The 5,213-nt window shown below is 32.0% G+C and overlaps 1 long non-coding RNA gene across 1 annotated transcript; it reads right to left on the reverse strand.

Annotated features, from left to right (window-relative positions):
- Nucleotides 1-211: 211 nt before the first annotated feature.
- LOC134268209 (uncharacterized) lies at nucleotides 212-3,862 on the reverse strand. The gene is made up of 3 exons (XR_009992317.1): nucleotides 3,806-3,862; nucleotides 3,539-3,625; nucleotides 212-418 (listed from the first exon to the last, which is right to left on the reverse strand). It is a non-coding gene; the product is annotated as an uncharacterized LOC134268209 (long non-coding RNA).
- Nucleotides 3,863-5,213: the final 1,351 nt, after the last annotated feature.

The following is a 5,213-nucleotide window of genomic DNA, read 5'->3' on the forward strand; positions in this document are numbered from 1 at the left end:
GAATACCTTCTAATCTTGTCATTAATGACACATCTACTACATGACACCAACAATTTAACTCTTTGCAAGCAAGTTTGTAATGTTGTCTAGTAGATTTTTCCATGAGTTATATGATATATCATCAAGAGTTTCCTTACCTATCGGATCATTCAGTACAAACAGTGTTTGATTACCTGGCGAGATTCTAGGAGAACATATTTCTTTCACCTCATCGACATGTTTAATATCCCATCCCTGTTCTTCTTTTAACTTGAGTGCAATGTGTTGGATCATTGCCGTTTTTCCGCATCCAGAATTACCGACAACCGTGACCAGGTTTTGACTTTTAATCTTTTCTTCTACAAATTGCTTGCCGTTGTCGGAACAAAGTTCTTGTCCTCTTGCCAACTTCTCAGAATATCTTCTATTAGAGTTGTACCTTTAAATACTTGAAAACAAACATGAGGCCCATGGGCCACATCGCTCACCTGAACATTATGGCTAAAATAAAAGCAGAACTTAGTTTATAATTGAAAAGTTTAAACCCAAAAGTGTCTGACCATTCCTTAAAGAGGAGAGGGTATGCTGTTGCACAAACTTGAATCTTCACTACCTGAGGATAATTCCATATAAATATTGACCAATCATGGCTTTGTTATTCTTTAGAAGATTTTTAAAGAAATTTCCAATATATTTCTATGTAAAACTTTGGTCGGCCATTGTGGCCCCGCCCTACCCCCGGGGGTCATGATTTGAACAAACTTAAATCAACACTACCGAGGATGCTTCCATATAAATATGACCAAACATGGCTTTGTTATTCTTGAGAAGAAGATTTTTAAAGATTTTTCCCATTTATTTCTATGTAAAACTTTGGTCGGCCATTGTGGCCCCGCCCTACCCCCTGGGGTCATGATATGAACAAACTTGAATCTACACTACCTGAGGATGCTTCCATATAAATATGACCAATCATGGCTTTGTTATTCTTGAGAAGAAGATTTTCAAATAATTTTCCCATATACATGTATTTCTATGTAAAACTTTGGTCGGCCATTGTGGCCCTGCCCTACCCCCGGGAGTCATGATTTGAACAAACTTACAATGCAAATTTACACTACCTGAGTATGATTCCACATGAGTTTCATATTTCCTGGCCCAGTGGTTCTTGAGAATAAGATTTTTAAAACATACCATCAAATTTTCATGTCCCCTTAAATGAGGGCGTGGCCCTTCATTTGAACAAACTTGAATCCCTTCACCTAAGAATGCTTTGTGGCAAGTTTGGATGAAATTGACCCTGCGGTTCTTGAGAAGAAGTCGAAAATGTGAAAAGTTTACAGACAGACGGACAGACAGACAGACGGACGCCGGACAAAATGTGATCAGAAAAGCTCACTTGAGCCTTCGGCTCAGGTTAGCTAAAAGCCCATCACAGGAATATTATTGTGTAATTATGTCTATGCCTCGAAAAATTCATGTTCACTTTCAACAGAGACTATTGCTATGGTTCTTCATTAATTTAAACTAATCCAAAGAGAAAATAAGTGGAGCCTCATTTATCTGGACGTATTCGTTCCCAATCAATTTGTCCGGATATGTGAAGCGTCCTGATATCTGAATTACCATTAAAACAAGACAAAATAGCATTTAAAATTTCCGTTCCGATGAAAAGTCGTCCGGATACTGAAGCATCTGGATATCTGGCGTCCGGATATCTGAAGGTCCACTGTTATCGATTTTGAAATATAAATCGCATTTGCTGACCATATAAGGATATAAAATTGTACGTATAAGTTTTGATTCATTATTTCTTAAGGGGGATTCTTTTCTGGTTTCTGAAAATCAAATATTAAAAATTACTTGCTTCTATTCTTCTTCTTTAATTAAATTTTGAGGATTTAAAAGATATTTTATCGCCTCCTCATAATTAAAAAAAAAAATTTAAGATGATTAACTGAGATTTAAAAACTATGAAAAAAAAATTCAAGAAAATTTGGCATCAAAACATTAAAAGAAATCCATTACATCTGAACGTACGACTTTTTAACATTCTATACATCAAAGTGAAGTCCAAGCTTTTTGACATTACATATAGCTCCTTTTTCAATAAAAATGGATCTCGTAAATATACACTGTACTAATCTTGTCATTGGTCAAATCAAATATGGTTTTGTTTAAATACTCTTATTGTACACATCGGTACTGTAAAACTTATATTACATGTTACAAGAGGCCAAGTGAGGAAATTTATGTTTTGCTAAAGAATTGGAAAGTAAATTTTTGAAAAATTCTAAAATTTCATCACGATTTGATGAAAGCATATTTTAATAAAGATTTATAATGCAACAACATTATAAAATTTCACTTTGTTCTAATAACTAATTATGTCACAGCAGCTTTCTGTAAATGGATATTTGTAAAATCCCGGGGAGACCTCGACGTAACCTCAGGTTAAGTATGTAACGTCACGTTAAAGAAGCATCTCACCCTGAGTCTACAAAATGCTGCTTTTTTTCTTTTACATTTTTTTCTCCCAAGAAGAGCTTTAATATCCTTGCGCACCAACTTATCTTTCAAAATACAACCCTTCTCTCCATATAATGCTCAAACTTCAGTAGCAGTGTTAAGAGCAGTGCATGTACGTCAACAGACAAAGATCTTTAACGCTTTTATGTTGTCTAGGGGGATAAACATTTAAAACAGATCATCCAAAAGGCGACCACACCTTTTTTCAAAGTCCATGGAAGATCTATTTTACTAAACTTTCTTAGGCCAAAGGAAAACCAGTAATTTAATGTCTATGTTAATAATATACGAGTTAAACATAGTCTGATCCTAAGATTTTCGGGAAACTTAATAACTGAACAGACATTTGACGTTGTCTAACAAAAATAAACAATCAATAATAAACATATAAACTAAATATCCAAATGAACTCACACATAAAGTTTTATAAAAAGATCAAGCAATCGTAATGATGACATAATTTTCATTAAATATACCAAATAGGGCGGTTTTAATCTAATTTCAAGTATTAAAAAAATCAAAATGATTATGAACGTGTTAATGTCTCACCCAGATTTCCAAACATCCATTTCTAAAGTAACTGCCATTGAGTTACTATCATAAATGTTTAAAACCTTTTTATTTAAGATATTCAACAAGTGTCTATTTCTTATTCTTAATTTTGAACTAATTTCACTCACAAATAATTAAAATACGAAGAAATTCCACGAACTTTCTGGATCAACAATCGTATCTTTTTACCATTTGATCCATCGACACAATGATCGATCTACAACTGTTTATTATTTAGTTGTAAATTGAAGAGGTCGTTGCTAGACCATCTTTAGTCAGTTTTAAAGTTTTAAAATTTCCTAAAATTTTCCATTTCATTTCTATCTTTGTTTTTAGGAAAAGAATAAAAGAGTTTATTTATGTATTGAAAAAAATATGTTTTTTCTCCTTTTTTCAAATGCATTATTCAATCAATAATTGTAATCTTGTTTACATAATTTACTTTTTGGGTGTCTATATAAGGAATTGGACAACTAACCTCCTTCAGCCTGGTCCTCATTTTCGTTCTCCTGTAATAAAGCTTTCTTTTCTGAATTTTGACTCGTCATTACATCCATCTTAATTCCTACAGAAAAAAAGAATATCAAAACATGACATAATAATATGCTCTTTGTTTTTGAATAATTTAAAATATAAAATTTCATAAGTGTAACTTTCATTCAAAGTTTCGTCTTTTATCATTAATCCTGTTTTATACAGACCACATTTTCTTCACATTAAATTAAAAAGAATTTGGAAAACTAACTTCCAGTTTCCTTTTCACTGGCCTTACGACGGTGTTTCAGTTTCCATATCAAACATGAACATAGGAAAATAACGACAAGAGCAGCTAAAACCACGGGTACCGCTATCCAGATATTGCTTCCAGAAGAATCCCCCGGTTCGGTAGAAGTGGTCCACAATAGACTGACATTTCTAGGGGAGACAGTCGTAACTTCAAGGTCACTACATAAGGATTTGTTTGTGTCATGTTGGATTTAAAGAACAGGAAAGAATTGTGTGAATAATTACAATAAATATATTTCGTTGTAGAAATACCTGCTTAAGGTAGGACAGGTAGGGTCAGCTAGATAACATCTGTTTTGTTTGTTGATTTTTGTGCAAGCTGGATCTAGAGATTCAAAGTTCAGGTATTGATTGTAAATATCATTTTTTTAAAAGTATGTAACAGATAAATAAAAGTTTCTTCTTTACATAACAATCACATTTAAGCTTTGAATTAACAAGCCTAAAAAGAATGAAGAAAGAAAGTAAACAGTAAACATATCATTCATAATTTAATTAAGTTCATCAACAGATGATACTCGAAATTTTACAAGATTTCATTTGTTTCCTAGAATTTCGGGTAATTTTCAAATGAATGTTGTCCAATCCAAAACATATACATGTATACAGGTATTTAAGGAATTCTCACATTTTATTAGATAGTAAAAATATAAATTATAACAAGATAATTTCTATTAATGGCTTTAAAGTTTTATTTGTACGAAACAAGAAGTTCCATCTCTGAAAAAAGGACATACATATTTTTTTTTACTAAATATAACAAGACATGTGAATAGAAGAGATATATTGTTTGAATGTTGTATATTTTTTTTTTTGAAAATTACTTTTTTGACATTACATTATACGCTCATTATTTAACACTAATGCATAATTATAGAAGTTTTCCCGAAAGGATCCTTTTTTCAGTCTCTTAAGTTGATTTGTTTTGAACGTAGTTTATTGATATCAATCAAAAGGATTGGAAACAAGTTCTAAATAACTTAGTGAATTCCTCTCCTTACATAATTACGAAAGCCCAGAAGGCTCATTCGAGATTCAAGTTTCGAAATACGAGATTCAAAATTCGAGATTCGAAATTCGAGTTTCGAGATTCAAGATCCAGATTAACCAATCAAAAGGCTCATTCGAGATTCGAGGTTTGAAATTCGAGATTCGAAATTCGAGTTTCGAGATTCAAAATCCAGATTAACCAATCAAATGCGGGTTCAACATTGATTACTCCCCTTTATTATGTTTAATCTATCAATAAATCGTTTAATATATTTATAACAAATGAGTCATTTGAATAAATTACAATGCAAGAAAGAGTGTTATATAAATTAGAAAGAAAGTTAAATAATCATTTGATTTTTGATCAGCAAGATATA

This window comes from Saccostrea cucullata, unplaced genomic scaffold, assembly GCF_032062105.1.
Source record: "Saccostrea cucullata isolate Sc308-1 unplaced genomic scaffold, CSIRO_AGI_Scuc_v1 ctg10131, whole genome shotgun sequence".
NCBI lineage: Eukaryota > Metazoa > Mollusca > Bivalvia > Ostreida > Ostreidae > Saccostrea > Saccostrea cuccullata.